Source organism: Xyrauchen texanus, chromosome 3 (assembly GCF_025860055.1).
Source record: "Xyrauchen texanus isolate HMW12.3.18 chromosome 3, RBS_HiC_50CHRs, whole genome shotgun sequence".
Lineage (NCBI taxonomy): Eukaryota > Metazoa > Chordata > Actinopteri > Cypriniformes > Catostomidae > Xyrauchen > Xyrauchen texanus.
Genome location: NC_068278.1, coordinates 59,188,325 through 59,206,248, shown reverse-complemented (window position 1 = coordinate 59,206,248; position 17,924 = coordinate 59,188,325). Strand labels below are relative to the sequence as shown.

Below are 17,924 nucleotides of genomic sequence, written 5' to 3'. Positions count from 1 at the left end.
GGACAATTTTTGAATATATTAATGCACTTTAAGACAGACATCTTTGACCACTTGATACATATCACGAGCCGCTTTTAAAAGACGCAGTGTTAAGTTACAACCTTGAAAGGGGACGCAATTCTCTTTCATTCATAAGTGCATAATTTCACCATTCTTTGGACTAAGTATGTGCATTTATTTCGGCTCATGTCAGCCTAGATTGCTTGTGAACAGACAAAATACAGTTCAAGCTTTGCAAAGAAACTGTTATTGAAGTAGGGGGCAGTTAAAAACACTTTTTATTTCAAATGTCGTGACCGTTTTATGGTGCAACTTCCTCTTCTTGCTCTATAAATATGGATTGAAATGTATCACAGCATCAAATACAATATGAATAAAATATTCTTTATTCAATAAACATTTATCATATGTATTTTATGCACCAAACACAATATTGACATTTAAAAAAGGGAAATTGTCAAAACATTTTCAGCTGGGTTTCCGGATCTTATGGTATGATGACATCATCATAGCTTGTAATGAAAAATAACGAGACCTTTTTAATGACGGAGCACGCTACATATATGAAAATGCATAGAAATATTAGTTCACATGTAATGGAGATTGAGAGATATTCCTCAAAAGACCGTTGTATCATATTTAAAACATGGATTTCAACATGCATTTTCAATAAAATAATATACAAAATTTTAATCAAGCACAAGTTGCTTAAATTCAGCAAATACTCATTTTAAAATATCAGAAACAATATAATCATTAGTCACTTTTACTTTATTAAAATCAGCAAAGATTTCACATAAAAACAAACATCGAGTACATTGCAGACAACAGGATTATCGGCAAAATTTTGATTGTTAATGATGCGAAAATAGCAGATCGAGACGTTTTGGCTTCACTTTTGAGGGCTTGTGCGGCACACTTGTTCTATCCTAACTATGTCCATATCTGGATCTGCTTCCTCACAGTGTCTCCTCTGGTTACTCCATCTATAAGCCTGGAAGGAATTAACCTGGAAAATTCCTTCAGTGAAACACACGGCACAGCAGGAAAACTGTTGGACTAAATTTAACATGGCTGGAATTTGAATGGGCAGTTTTACAGACCTGATGATGTACAAACAGTGTAATAAAAACAGAGGAAAGGAGCGAGGCAGAGCGACAGAGAGAGAGAGAGCAAAGCTTGCTCGCCGGCTCCCTGACACGCAGTCACGCGGTCCTCAACCGCTCCTCCGCCCTCTGGCGGAAGCCAGTTCGCTCCTCCCCCAGCGGACGGCAACAAGTCCTCCAGCCCATGGTGGACGGAACCACTCCTCCCCTTCTTTAGGGGTTCCTACGGCTCTCTGTGGCCAGCAGCGACCCCTCCGTCCCCAGGCAGACGGCCGCGGCTATTCCCCTGGCGGATGGCAGTGGCAAGGACTCTGTGACAGCATATCCCTCCTCCCTCCTGGGTTTCGGTACCAATGTAATGAGGTAAGGTGGGCGAGGAGGCGGCTAAACAGTCAATGTAAATTTTAATGGTAAAACTCAACATAAAACAAACAAGGACACACATGCGACGCGGCAGCATGTGTCTCTCTCTCTCTCTCTCTCTCTCTCTCTCGAAAAGGCACCTCCGGCTCATCTTTATCCCCCTCCCAGCTGATTAGCCCAAATCAGGGCCGGCTGCGTGTTCTCACGGTCCGGCCCCGCCCTCCTCCAAGCCACACTTTCCAAAAAGGATGTCATCTTTAGACAGTCTATGTATATTGCTAACATTATATAAGGTTATAACAAAGAATTAAAGACTTCGAACACAATGAATGACAATGTTCACTTCTGAAAACGACACTAAAATAAATTTACAGATTGTCAAAATTGTCCTCTCAGGTCTACTAAAGCAATTCTGAGTAGGATGTTTTTCTCACCTCTCAATCCACAGTTAATGTTTTGGGTTCTGATAGGAAAATCACGCTTCATGTTACCTAATCGCGTTATGGCCGGAAGTCTGCAAACGCAGAGAGCAAACGCATCACAAGGAGGCCATTCAACATCCGGCTAATTGAACACATTATGAGAAACAGCACGTCACCATGTGCCATAAATTGTATTCTGAAGTTGATGCATTCTCAGAGAAACGTTACACAACTTTCCTTCAAGCACTCCAGTAATGCATCATATCCAAAACAAGTGCTTTTTAAGAGTTTTGAGACTGGTTGCCATGCTGGTGCTTGGCACCGTAATGGCTGCTTACAGCTATATTTATTATTATTATTATTATTATACAATAGTAATGACTCAAGCTTTAATTTTATAACATAATCAAGCTTTTATTTTGGCTGGAAATGCCTGGAGCACCTTATTCTCACTGCTGATGTTGTTTGGGTCGACACAGTCCAGAATTTTTATTTTCTAATTCACTGAATTGAGTTTCAATTTAATTTACTCTGAAGCTGATCAATAATGGCTGTGAAGGCAGACTTGAGACTCAACACCTCGCTCAGCTTTAACAAACACTAACAACCATCACAAATGCATAAATAATGCTGACACATACAGTGTTCAAAGATTATGCTCGTTTATGCTGACCAAAGATCATTAACGCAGGTTTTTTTTTAAATATTTATTTAAAGGTCCATTCAGCCATTTCTTTTCCTCATTTACAAAGTTTTACTTCTAAAGAAATTAATAGTGATTTAGAAACGAATGTATAAAATCATGAACACTCTTGTGAGACGAAGAGTTCAGTCATATCAATAACCATATAAACGCTGTTTTATTCTACATGGAGAGGGTTCCCTCATGGGGGCAGCCATGTTAGCATCACATGACCAGCTGAATACGACTCGCTTAATCTCGGTAACTGCCCTGTTATTGGACATTTTCATTTGTGGATTAAATTAATCCTGGTTTCCTGTGCAGTCAATTTCAACAATGGCATTGGTAATTGAAAGCTACTGTATTTGAATGATGCAGCATCCAGGCCACTAGGTGTCAGTGTAAGCAATGTAAACCACTTTGACATACTTCCAAAAATGACTGAGTGCACCTTTAATTCAGTTTTTTATGAGCTAGCTGGTTACAAGGGTGTTTCTATACTGTCGTTAAGGGTTTCTTGCTAAGTGATTAATCAGTTTTGCCGATAAATCGCCACCGATAGTTGCTTATAATTTTCCCTTTTGGACACCACTGGAAGGTTCTGGAGTAAGACCGCAGCCACTGGATGTGAAATATTAACGGTTACTGACACCAAGTGGGCCTTATCTATATGTAATATTTATCCAAGTGATGTATTTCTTGTGAATAATAATAAAAAACTTTATGTGGTGAAATATGTTTATATACAGTATATTATAAAGACAAAATTAAATAATAATAAAAAATAAATAAAAATTATATATATATATATATATATATATATATATATATATATATTGTAACCCATTGGTTACAATTGTGACTGGGGTCTAAAAGGAGTTTGTGATGTATTTGTCAATTGTAAATTACAGTGCAGAATTCTTTGCATGAGTGGTGCAAATAAATCACATGATCTGGATGTATTTATGTATGCATCCCCTAGTGTTTAAAAAGATATTGCGATTAATCGCGATTAACTAAATATGTAAGCGATTACTTGCGTTTACCTACCAAATGCAAGCGCTTACTTGCGATTAACAAAACAATTTACATGATTTATCACACTTAACTACAAAAATGTAAGTGATTAATTGAGATTAACTACAAAAATGCAAGCGATTTATCGTGATTAACTACCAAAATAGTAAGCGGTTAATCGTGAGTAACTACAAAAAATGTAAGAGGTTAATCGTGATTAACTATAAAAAAAACTTGTAGGCGATTAACTACAAAAAATTCTGATTTATCATGATTAACTACAAAGATGTATGTGATTAATCGTGATTAACTACAAAAAATACAAGCGCTTAATCATGAATAATGGAAAAATGTAAGCAATTACGCGTGATTAACTACAAAGATGTGATCGATTAATCGTGATGGACTACAAAAGATACACGCGCTTAATCGCGATTAACTACAAGAATGTAAGCGATTAATCACGATTAACTACAGAGGGCTGTGCGTGCTTAGTCGCGATTAACTACAGGGATGTTACCGATTAATCGCGATTAATTGCAGCAGATGTAAGCACTTAATCGCAATTACCAACAAAATTGCGAGCGATTAATCGCGATTAACAACAAGATTTTCCGTGCTTACTCACGATTAACCACCAAAAAGTCCACAGTTAACTGCTAAATAATACACGCTTAGTCGCGATTAGCTACAAAATGTTCGTGCTTAATCACGATTGGCAAGAAATTTACGCGATTAATCATGATTAACGAAAAAATTAGCTCGGTTAATCGTGATTAACTACAAAAATGCTTGTGATTTGTCACGATTAACTACAAACACGTAAGCGCTTAATCGAGATTACCTAAAAAAAATGTAAGTGATTAATCGCGATTACATATTTTAATAGTTTGACAGCAATAATATATATAATACATACTGTATGTAAAACCTTTCAGCTGGTGAATATGTATATGCTATTTGAAACTAACTGTACCTTATCACATGCCGTTTCAGTCATATACATTTATGCATATCAGTAACCATTAGATGCATTTGACCAAAATTATATTATCGTCAAACACGTATTACAATGTCAAAATAAGAGTTCCCTGAGAAATGTGTAAGAATGAACATGGTGTTGTCCATGTTTCCCAAAACAAAGCACTTGAACGTGACATACTCATAATTACGACTTCACAAATGTGACATGATTTGAGGGATCATTCATGTCTGGAGCACAAATGCTGCAGGATATAATATTAATATAAGCAAAAGTAATGGTTATGCTTGCCATAATGCACACACACACACACACACTCCCAACACATGCAGTCACTCTGTAATCCACACCCCATCTACGAGTCTCAACCTGCCAATATGAGTCATTACATAAAGCACTAGATTTGGGAATGACTAACAAACAGTTACATAATAAAAACAGACACTTTGAAATGTCAGTAACGGCCCTGCTGTGGGATTATGATGAAAAGCATCCCGTATTTTCTCTGGAATACCACAAGCACCTTATATACACTGCTAATTTACTCTAGTGACTGACAACATGTCAGAGGTGCCCATGCATTTCTGCCACCCACACTCTCGGGCACACACACACACACACATGCGCGGCATACCTCTCGTATTTCCCCTGTTGTTGCCTGCCAAGTGCCAACAAACTCACCTTTGATGGCACGCTGATATGAAGTCTCTCTCGCGAGGTCCACAGTGTGAGTCACTGATAATAAACTCCAATTGAAACGCCAAGAATCGCACATGTCCAGTCACCATCTGCTGCACTAGTGTTCCTTCACATATTGCTCACATATGAATTGTAACGCCGATATAAAGCGGTCTGGTCGTAATCGTGTGTGTGTGTGTCTTCTATAGTGGAATACAGACGCACTGTGTTCTCAGATTCCTGTAGCTGTTTACGTCGCCCTTTCCTTCCTGTCAGGATAGGGAGGGATTGTCTGCATGTGTGCGAGAGGCCTGTCTTTTAATTGCACACTTTAGTAGTCGAAGAATATGTGTTTCTTAATAATCAATACTGAATACAATGAAAACAATGGGTGTAGTAAAACGGACAGATGTGTGACAGTATAGATGTATAGATTTGGGTTTCGTGAGGATCAACCATATTCATACAGCGCAGCTTAATGATGACAAGACCTACAATACCTAACTCAACGACAACAAAAAAACAAGGGTCGAGTGTTTGGTATCATAGCAAAGAAGACTTTCAGTCTATGAAACTGATGAATAATCCGCCATTTTTCTAATTTGCCTGATGATATATCTTTGGGTGTAAATAAAGTGGCTCCGAAAAACTGCTTTTGTTTTGTTCCAAATCATGTCAACCGTACCTGAGAGAAATTTTGCGTTGATACGACAAAGCGATCAAAAGATATAACATTACAAATATAATGTATCATAGTGTCCAAAAACATCTCCAAACAAATAAAAGATAATAATTGTACATAAGAACTAATTACACATGCAAACACAACAATGACTAAAGGTTTGCATAGCATGCACACATGATTTTAGTCATGAGATTTCACAGAATGAGTTTCATTCTGTGTCATTTGAGTCATCATTGAGTCGGTGTCGTGTATTTGGCGCCATCTCCTGGTGGCCATATGTAACACTGTGCTTCATGTGGATTATCTAATGATCTATACATCTGATTATCTTGTGTGTGGACTCCATTGAAAGATAATCACAGACTCTAAATAATGATATGTGATATTTTATGTTCCATTTATGTTTTGTGAAGTTATAAGCGAAAACGCGGCATATAAGCAACACTAAAATAATTGTCAAAGACATATATTTAGCCGTTACTCGCTATATTTTTGTCTGTGAGTAAAACGAATATGCTGGTTGTTTTTTACTCTTTAAGAGCTTTCCAACAACATATGACACATGAATATTTGATCAGTTTGATGTTTTTACTGATTGCAATAATCTGTACGGTGCAATTTTTTTAATATATTATCAAAGCAGAATATTTTAGATTTTTTAGAAATTTCAAAGCTCTTGTTCAGTTTTGGTCATAATGTCTACATGTATTTGAAAGTAGATCTTCTAAGCTTAAAAACTATATCTATTTTGTGCTGGTCATGACAGAAGTTATTAATATTTCGAAAAAACAATTACTGCGACCCTATCCGAGCTACCCGAGGGTTAATCGACACAGACCCAACTTGAAAAGTCATGAGTATCCCACTGGTAATTAAGACTTTGTGATGGACTTCATGTGCTCTCAAATCGTAAAAAACAATCATTCCTTTATGACAGATAATTTTGGGCAATCGATGATGAACCAAATATCATTTGAGTCATCATTGAGTCTGTGTCGTGTATTTGGCGCCATCTCCTGGTGGTCTTATGTAACATTGTGCTTCATGTGGATGATTTAATGATCTATACATCTGATTATCTTGTGTGTGGACTCGTTTGAAAGATAATCACCTCCTCATTGTAAGTCATGTGATTTAAGTTGCAAGGTTGTTTAAGTTCAGTTTATTTTTCGTGAAGTTATGTGCGAAACGCAGCATATTAGCAACACCAACATAATCATCAAAGACATATAATTAGCTATTACTCGCTAAATTTGTGTCTGTGAGTAAAATGAATGTGCTAATTGTATTCTACTCATTGAGAGCTTTCCAACAACATATGACACATGACTATTAGAATTTTTAACTGATTGCAACAGTGTATCCAGTGCACATTTTTAAAGGGTTCCGAGGGTTAATATCAATGTCAGTTTGCTTGTGAAGGAAATGTAAACAGCTGAGGAAAATCAAATGGGTCAATTTGTGTGATCTGCCTCCGTTCAGGAATGAAAACTTTTCCCAGAGCCCGAAGAAAAATAGTTTTGATGTGACGATTCGCATTGCTCTGTCGCCCTTGGTGTGAATTAATCACATACGCAGCATATGGGTTTTAACCTCTGCAAGTTCCTGCAGCTACAAACATCTCTCAGATCTCAAACCCCCAAGCAGAGGAAAATGTCAAAGGTCTCGACATCAACATGCGGAACATCAAAGTCTTTGACATGAACAAGTGTGAGACATATTTAAAGATATTTAAAGGAACAGTCCCAAAATCGAAATTCCCACAGAAGGAATTTAAGCTGGGCATAAACACTCACAGGAAAAGATAACCACTGTCTGGCATTCTGAAGATTCCCATCAGGGAAAAAGGATCTCCACCCAACATGCCTGAAGAACGGTTGAACAGTAGCAGTTCAAAAATCAAAACAAGTTCTAACTGCATTAAGCGTCTCCAATTAAAAACGAAATTATGCTTCTATGGACGTATATTAATGACAAACGTCTTTGAAACAGAAAAGCTCACTAAATTGCACTAATTGATAAATAAAGCCATTGCATTAACAGTACATGCCTATTTTGGGAATGCAATTTCATATAGATGTATATTTAAGCTGTGAGAAATTCAATTAAAAACATTTCACACAAAATAGAATCATTAAAAATTCAATAATAAATATTAAGTCATTTATATCCAAAATATACCTTTTTTTTATTTCGTCCATTAAATCCATTAAAAATTTCGCTTTGCAAATTTGCCTCTAAAATTTCAGTGTAACTCGATGGACCCGTAGGCGGCACGCTATATTGCGAAAAACGTTTACGCTTAAAACGTTAAAGTCCCGTATGCATAAATGAGGCATACGAGGTATAATTTGAAATCTTATAATCTGAAATTTTCAGTAATAACCATCACTTATGCAACTAAAAACACCAAAATAATGCCTCAAATCATCCGTGTTGAAAATTAGCGCCCCCTAGAGGTAACGGGATAAAAACATTTATATAACAATAAAATTCCTTCAAATCGTACCTAAATGGGCAAGTCATATATCAAATAAAAGCTCTCACTCTCAGAAAAGTGTCTGAACAGTTTATTTTATTGCCCCAATAACACGGTTCAAACGATTTTCAAAAGAATCACAAAGTGAAATATGATTTCTATAAGTCATCAAATACAAACGTCTCGTTTATGTTCCAAAAAAACAGTTGATCTTGATCTTCATCAACACCCGATTCATTGCACCACCTACTAGTGACGTCTTGTAGAAGCAAGTGAAGATTGTGCATTGGCACTTCTACTGCTTTTCCTGCAATGGCAGGATGTAGAAGTTTGATTTTCCAACTGAACTTAAAGGCGAATTTGTAAAGCAAATTATAACGGACCGAATATTACCTGTTGAATAATGAAGATCAATTTAGTTTTTTTTTTTTTTTTTAAACTGAACTTTAGAAGGTGAAAATGTATTGAAATTTTAATGATGAAATTTGTGGTGGTGTAGTGGGCTAAAGCACATAACTTGTAATCAGGAGCGTTGCTGGTTCGATCCCCACAACCACCACCAATGTGTCCTTGATTAAGACACTTTTGCAAATGTGCAAATAATCTTAAAACCGGTTAACCATAATTCCTTCTCAGATGGTAATATTATTGTCAAAACTCCATATATGTACTAACAGTGAACTTGAAGTATGTGCTAGTCAGGATGCGTAACATGATTTACGAATACACTTTTTCCGTAAAAACACACTAAACGCAATATTTCCTTAAATGGTTTCAGTCGCTAAAGCATGAAGAATTCAAAATACAGGGACTTCGAAAAAGTATCCAATAGTTCAGCATATTAATTTTATGCTATTAAAGTGTTTCTACAGGTTAAGCTAAATTTAAGACTTTTTTTTATACCTTTTTATAACCAACTAAAGGAAATTTAAGAAATACATTTAAGGGAGCACAATGTCATCACATCGCTCTCTAAATGTAAATGTCGAGGAGCACAAGAACAGTCATATATATATATAATGTAAACAGTATTAATAGCCATTACTTTTTAATTCATTTAACTAAAATACCCATTGTATCAGCTATATTCCTCTATGGCGCTGATGTTTCACTGGAATAGTGTTTAAAAAACACCAAAAATATAATTCAAATATCTGGATCACCACCAAACATTAAAAACAAGGTTTTATTCAAATACCTTTTCGGTCATTAAATCTAGAAGCTCAACAACAGGAGCATCTATGATTGTTATAAGATCCTGCCAATGATTCTGCAGTCGAAATCCCTAATGTCATAGATTAGCCAATTATATATATTTACACACTGTGCCACTCGGTTGACATGATTGGCGAACGGCCAAAAGACATGCCAAGTTTGGTGTCCGCACCCAAGTGTGGATTATCTTTTGAACTGTAGGTGGCGCTGTCTCCAAACTTCTCAGGTACGTTCAAGACATGATGTCAATGATGCACACCAAATTTCTTATAAATCTGACAATGCATTCAAAAGATATTTAACTTTAAGAAACAAATCAATGAGCCACAGAGGTAGAAATATCATATATGGCTGATATGGGAAATATCATATATGGCTGATATGGGGAATATCATATATGGCTGATATGGGAAATATCATATATGGCTGATATGGGAAATATCATATATGGCTGATATGGGAAATATCATATATGGCTGATATGGGAAATATCATATATGGCTGATATGGGGAATATCATATATGGCTGTACGGGTAAAATCATATATGGCTGATATGGGTAATATTATATATGGCTGATACGGGTAATATCATATATGGCTGATATGGGAAATATCATATATGGCTGATATGGGAAATATCATATATGGCTGATATGGGAAATATCATATATGGCTGATATGGGTAATATTATATATGGCTGATACGGGTAATATCATATATGGCTGATATGGGGAATATCATATATGGCTGATATGGGAAATATCATATATGGCTGATATGGGAAATATCATATATGGCTGATATGGGTAATATCATATATGGCTGATATGGGGAATATCATATATGGCTGATATTATATATGGGTAATATCATATATGGGTGATATGGGTAATATCATATATGGGTGATATGGGAATATTATATATGGGTGATATTATATATGGGTAATATGGGTAATATCATATATGGCTGATATTATATATGGGTAATATCATATATGGGTGATATGGGTAATATCATATATGGGTGATATGGGAATATTATATATGGCTGATATGGGAAATATCATATATGGGTGATATGGGTAATATCATATATGGCTGATATTATATATGGGTAATATCATATATGGGTGATATGGGTAATATCATATATGGGTGATATGGGTAATATCATATATGGATTATATCATATATTGGTGATATCATATATGGGTGATATGGGTAATATCATATATGGATTATATCATATATTGGTGATATCATATATGGATTATATCATATATTGGTGATATCATATATGGGTGATATGGGTAATATCATATATTGGTGATATCATATATGGGTGATATGGGTAATATCATATATTGGTGATATCATATATGGGTGATATGGGTATCGTTGAACATCCTCATGATCCGAGGAATCCATAGACACCAAACTCATGATTTTAGGACATACGGTTCAAAGGTTACGGCCAAAAATAGCCTTTTTTCAAATGCATTGACTCATAGGTGGCGCTGTCACCAAACTTTGCATGTACCCTCAGATCAGGGTCCTGATGAAGCATACCAAGTTTCATTTCAATACGACAAACCATTGGCAAGATATAGTCTCACTTCCTGTTTCACGCTGACTTCATTTAATGTAACATTTCAACAAAATCAAAAGTTGTGCGGATCAATCTTGAGATTATTTTGAGTCATTGTTTAGGCAAATCGGGCAAAGCTTTAAGAAACTAATACAAATAAATGCTAAACGTCATAATCCAAGATGGCGGCCACTGTAATGGGCGGTGGATTTAAGTGCTCCAATTGCACCATTAGGAGGAGTGTAATAACATGCAAAAATGATTTCTTAGACAAATGCTTCAAAAGACACGTGCAAATTAAAAAAATCAGATTTAAGACCTTTTAAGTACTTAATTTGAAAAAGGGCATTTTAAGACTAAGACTTTATACAGACCTGTATTATTTCAGGAGTTCAGGTTTTCACAGTATGGACAGTTGTATTTTGTTGTATAATTATATGTTTGATACACATTTAAATTAATAAATGTTACACTGAATACTCGATTCAAATCTTTCATCCCTAAAACGCTCGTGAGTGGAACTACTTTCTTCCACCACGGATTCATCATACAGCTCAAGCCTTCGTTGCTATCGGCATATCGCGGCACCGTTTTGTGGACCGTTCTGCATAACGCGGCGGCTCATTTCAGCTTACCGCAGCTCGTTCGGCCCATTTTGCAGGTTCTCCCAATTACCAGTCTGCCACGATTGGCCCCAAAGTGCATCAGTCCACAAAAACACCCGGTATGCGAGCTTACCAAGCCCTGGTCACGTTAGAACTAGCAACGTACGCTTGCGCTGCTTTACTCGAGGACTTACTGAAGTAATGAGGTAGTGCGTTTGTGCACGTGTTTGTGAGTTTGCATTTGAGGGATCGAAAGCAAGAAACTCAGAAAATGAGGATTAAAGCATCTGCCAAATGCATAAATGTAAATGTAAATGCATTACGCATATAATGTCTGTGTGTCCACGAGTGTGGGAGTGTGTGCGTGAGCGGGGGAGTTTTTCACACAGATATTTCAGATAATATAGAAACTGTTGTATTGATCAAGTGTATCTAGCTTTAATAAAGCTGAAGTCTTCGTTGCGAATTCAAAAACGTCTTTTTAGAACTATCAACGAAGGATGCGCTGCTTTTCTCTGTGTGTGTGTGTGTGTGTGTGTGGGGTGCACACGTGCATGCGTGCGTATGTGTGTATGGGGGGGTGCGCGCGTGCATGCGTGTGTGGGGGTGAGCGCGTGTGTGAGGGGGTGTGCGTGTGCATGTGTGTGTATGGGTAGTGTGTGCGTGCATGCTTATGTGTGTATGGGGGGGTGAGCGCGTATGTATGTATGGGGGTGCGCATGCATGCGCGTGTGTGTGTGTATGGGGAAGGTGTGCGCATGCATGCATGCATGTGTGTGCGTGGGGAAGGTGTGCGCGTGCATGCATGTGTGTGTGTATGGGGAAGGTGTGCGCATGCATGCATGTGTGTGTGTGGGGAAGGTGTGCGCGTGCATGCATGTGTGTGCGTGGGGAAGGTTTGCGCGTGCATGCATGTGTGTGCGTGGGGAAGGTGTGCGCGTGCATGCATGTGCGTGGGGAAGGTGTGCACGTGCATACATGTGTGTGCGTGGGGAAGGTGTGCGCGTGCATGCATGTGTGTGTGTATGGGGAAGGTGTGCGCGTGCATGCATGTGTGTGTGTATGGGGAAGGTGTACGCGTGCATGCATGTGTGTGTGTGTGGGGGTGCACGTGCATACATGTGTGTTTGTAAGTGCTGGGGAGACCAAGGAGAGCGAGGGCTCTTTTTAAACGAAAACTAAATAAATGTAGGATAAATGTTGATGTTCTTAACCGATTCACTTTGTTTGAACTATTCTGTTGTGGAAGGCTGTAGGGCTCTTTGAAATAAGTGAAATAATTTGGCGTAGTGATATATGGAACCGTTATGCGGTCAAAACCTGGAACTACTTCAAAGCCGTGCGTTTTCTTAAACAATAATTGCACACATTAGAACGTCCGTCAACCAATTAGAATCAAGCATTCAACAGACCCGTGGTATAAGCCATTGGTTAAATTTGGGGTATATGGTTACTAAAATATGCATTACAAAATGTACAACAAAAACTCAACTCAATTTAAAACCTTTTGGCGCCACCCTGTGGACATGTCACCTGAAAACTGGCGCTCCCATGCACCCATATGTTCAAGAACACTTCCAGCTTCGGCCACCGGGGGCAGTGATTCAAATTTCATTAAGCACAGACCGATTTTAGATGAAGAACATTCGACCGACTGTTAATGAATTCAGTGAGAGCAGTCTGTAAAAACGGTGTCTACCCTCACACTACAAATCAAGTCACTCAACTCCATCTTTCCCTAGAAACAAAAGCCATTTTGTCCTCTGAGGTGAGCTTTTTTGAAGCATGAGTGTAAATAGTCTGTTTATTTTGACTGCAGGGGCAGAAGGGTGCCCGAGGTGCACACACGTTCGTTTTTGAGCGTAATGGCCTGTGAAAGGTGAATTATCTCTTTACACACTCGCTCACAGAGCCATCAGCATGCACAAACCGCACACGCACACACCGCAGCATCTGAGCAGTCTTTAATGTTATAAATAGAAGGCTTGAGGTTGAGAGCGACTGAGAGCAGGACATACACATATATAGGAAAGCCAGAGCTTCACTGTTATTAAATGAAACTAATCCACAATCTATAAAAAACATCAGAGAGTGAATTAAGTGCTGACTAGAAGCATAATGGGTGTGTCGGCATTTCTCTGAAATCAATTATGAGTCTTAAATTCCACGAAACCACCAATAACTCGGACAAATTACAAACGAGATCATTTGCTGAAACGCAGATTTATAAACAGCGGATTAAAGGTCTTTGAGATGCAGTTTAATGTACTCAGGAAAGCATTAAGCACTTCAACGGTGATCAAACTAATCACATTTGACTGAAGCACTAACATATTTCCATTTCATCTGATAAAAGTTAGGATTAAGGGTTGATTTGAAACTATTATCCATTGCTTTGTCAGAGACTGTAATATTAAATATGCATTGACTGGAGCATACATTATGTACGCTATAGGAGTAGTGGTGGCGTAGTGGGCTAAAGCACATAACTGGTAAATAAAGCCATTGCATTAACAGTACATGCCTATTTTGGGAATGCAATTTCATTTAGTTGTATATTTAATCATTAAAAATTCAATAATAAATATTAAGTCATTTATATCCAAAATGTAAGTTTTTTTTATTTTGTCTTTAGTACTACTCGACGCAATATTTAATCCATTAAAAATTTCGCTTTGCAAATTTACCTCTAAAATTTCAGTGTAACTCGATGGACCCGTAGGCGGCACGCTATATTGCGGAAAACGTTTACGCTTAAAACGTTAAAAGTCCCGTATGCATAAATGAGGCATACGAGGTATAATTTGAAATCTTATAATCTGAAATTTTCAGTAGTAACATCACTTCTACATTTATGCAACTAAAAACACCAAAATAATGCCTCAAATCATCCGCGTTGAAAATTAGCGCCCCCTAGAGGTAACGGGATAAAAACATTTATATAACAATAAAATTCTTTCAAATCGTACCTAAATGGGTAAGTCATATATCAAATAAAAGCTCTCACTCTCAGGAAAGTGACTGTACAGTTTATTTTATTGCCCCAATAACACGGTTCAAACGATTGTCAAAAGAATCACAAAGTGAAATATGATTTCTATAAGTCATCAAATACAAACGTCTCGTTTATGTTCCAAAAAACAGTTGATCTTGATCTTCATCAACACCCGATTCATTGCACCACCTACTAAAATGTATTGAAATTTTAATGATGAAATTTGTGGTGGCGTAGTGGGCTAAAGCACATAACTGGTACAGGAGGTTGCTGGTTCGATCCCCACAGCCACCACCAATGTGTCCTTGAGTAAGGCACTTAACTCCAGGTTGTTCCGGGGGGATTGTCCCTGTAATAAGTGCACTGTAAGTCACTTTGGATAAAAGCGTCTGCCAAATGCATAAATGTTAATGTTAATGTAAATGTGCACTATAGGTTGATTCTCATTTTCTGTTTGCATGTTACTATTACTGCCTTTCATTTTCACTGATTTGAATGAAAACTAGTGATGTAAAAAGTACCGTTTCTTCTGTATCACGTAAAGATGTAAGGACACCAGTGTTTCTATAGTACTATGAGATGTGTAACAGACAATTGCGATATGTTCTAGTTTGATTATTAAACTGAAAATGGATGCAATTTAACTAAACGAATATATAGTCTGCATGTGCTGCACGCTGCAAAGTGAATGTGTTAAGCCACTCATCCGCTCAAAACATCACATTTTATGACCTGAGAATGTCACAATGCAAAAAAATCTATATACATTATACACTTAAATATATAAAGGTGGTAAATATATATCAGGGCTGTACGCAATTAATCGCAATGTCCCCGGACTGTAATTTAAAGGACAAGCTTGTAGTACCACCTGTTTACACCAGAGGGCAGTAAGTGAAACTTCAGCTGTATAGTAACGCTCAGATTATACAGTGAACAAAACAACCTATATATAGCTATATATATAATAGTTTGTAGAGAATCGCCATCTAACACATGCTTAGAAATAAAAAAATTAATAAATAATTAGGGTTTTTCCAGCATTACTAGGCGGACGCCTCCGCAAATTTCGTGCTGCCTCCGTCTGTCTACAAAACTCTGGTGGGTGGTCAGGAAATAAAACTCTGGTGGGTGTTCATGGAAAACACTAACAAGCGTTGCACTCCGTGGATTGTCATTTGTAAGCATCAAAATATATGATCTCAAGTTACATTAAATGACATCGAGCGACTATTCGACAACGGAATAATTTTATTATTATTGCCGAGATTTGTAGTTACAAATGACAATCCACCGAATGCAACGCTTGTTAGTGTTTTCCATGAAGACACCCACCAGACTTTTGTAGACAGACATATATTAGGGCTGTCAATCGCTACAAATATTTAATCAAATTAATTACACGATGTCCCGATTAATTAATCACGATTAATCGCATATACAAATATTTGCTGAGAAAGCCCCTCACATAACAATAATTAAACATATAACATTATATCAATATATAATTATACATATATATATATATATATATATATATATAGTTATCTTTAAATATTTTAAAATGATATATATAATTAAAATGCATTACATTCATGCGGCAGAAGAGTGGCTTTAGAATACAATGTAACAAAACATTTTTAAGTCACTGTGTCGAGTTAAATATAGTTTAATACTCAATCTTTAAACACATCTTGAGATCCTTTAGTTCACATTTGCGCTCCTTCAAGTGTTTATAACGTAAGAATGTAACGCATGTTTGTGTTGTTCTGCTGAAGTGTTTCTTCACTGTATAAACTGTGTGTTGCTCATACAGCTGAAGTGTCACTTACTGCCCCCTGGAGTAAACAGGTGGTACTACAGGTGGCCATTAACTACGCTAATTTTTTTAGCGCGTTATTTTTTGTTTACACTTAAATAATGTGATGTTTTTTGACAGAAATACAGCATAAGTCGTGTAGGGCAATGCTGTATAGTGAGCTTCAACATCACTATCATGATTTAAAAACATTTGCGTCAAACATCTTAAAAATTACCAGCCAATTTCTCTCAACTTGCTCTTAGAAAGAGCAGACAACTGCTAAATATTTAAGTGAGATGACAAACAGTGAATTTCCACTCAGATATCTTGGCAAATCTCTCTTGCTGCTGTGGGCACACTGGCATGAGTTCAACGTTCAGACTGTCTGTGCCAGAGAACAGTATTTTACCAATCGATATGTGAAAGAATCTATTATGAGAGAATATTATATAATATACTTTAATGGTGTTTTCTCATTTTGGAGCTTGACAGTAACAGTCATTTTCATTATATGTAAAGAGCGGCAGGGAATGGTTTAAAAATGTACCTTTGGTGTTCCAACATGAGTTTCTCACAGGTTTGCCCAATTACACTGAGGTCCTGCTTGGGCTGTCAAGATAACAATTGGCTGACGATTAATTGTCAAAAACATAATTGTGATTATGGTGATTACTTGTCAAAGACATGTTTGTTATTATGGCGATTAATTGTGATTATGGCAATTAATTGTCGGAGGCATGGTTGTTATTGTGCCGATTAATTGTGCTTGTGGCGATTAATTGTGCTTGTGGCGATTAACTGTCAAGGGCATGATTGTTTTCGTGCCGATTAATTGCGGTTATGGCGATTAATTGTCAATGTCATGACTGATGCTGTGCCGATTAATTTTGATTATGTCGATTAATTGTCGGGGCATGATTGTTGTTATGTCGGTTAATTGTGATTATGGCGATTAATTGTCCCGGGCTTGATTGTTGTTTTGGCGATTAATTGTGATTATGGCGATTAATTGTCGCGGGCACGATTGTTGTTGTGGCGATTAATTGTAGTTGTGGCGATTAATTGTCGCGGCCAAGGTTGTTGTTGTGCCGATTAATTGTGGTTGTGGCGATTAATTGTTGCGGCCATGATTGTTGTTGTGCGATTAATTGTGATTGTGGCGATTAATTGTCGCGGTCATGATTGTTGCTGTGCCGATTAAATGTGATTATGGCGATTAATTGTCACGGGCATGGTTGTTGTTATGTCGGTTAATTGCGATTATGGCGATTAATTGTCCCGGGCTTGATTGTTGTTTTGGC

At 37.2% G+C, this 17,924-nt stretch overlaps 1 protein-coding gene across 1 annotated transcript in view; it reads right to left on the bottom strand.

The window, feature by feature from the left end:
- LOC127625141 (colorectal mutant cancer protein-like) overlaps positions 1-17,924 on the bottom strand; it is a 132,386-nt gene that overhangs the window by 81,649 nt on the left and 32,813 nt on the right. The window lies entirely within an intron of this gene.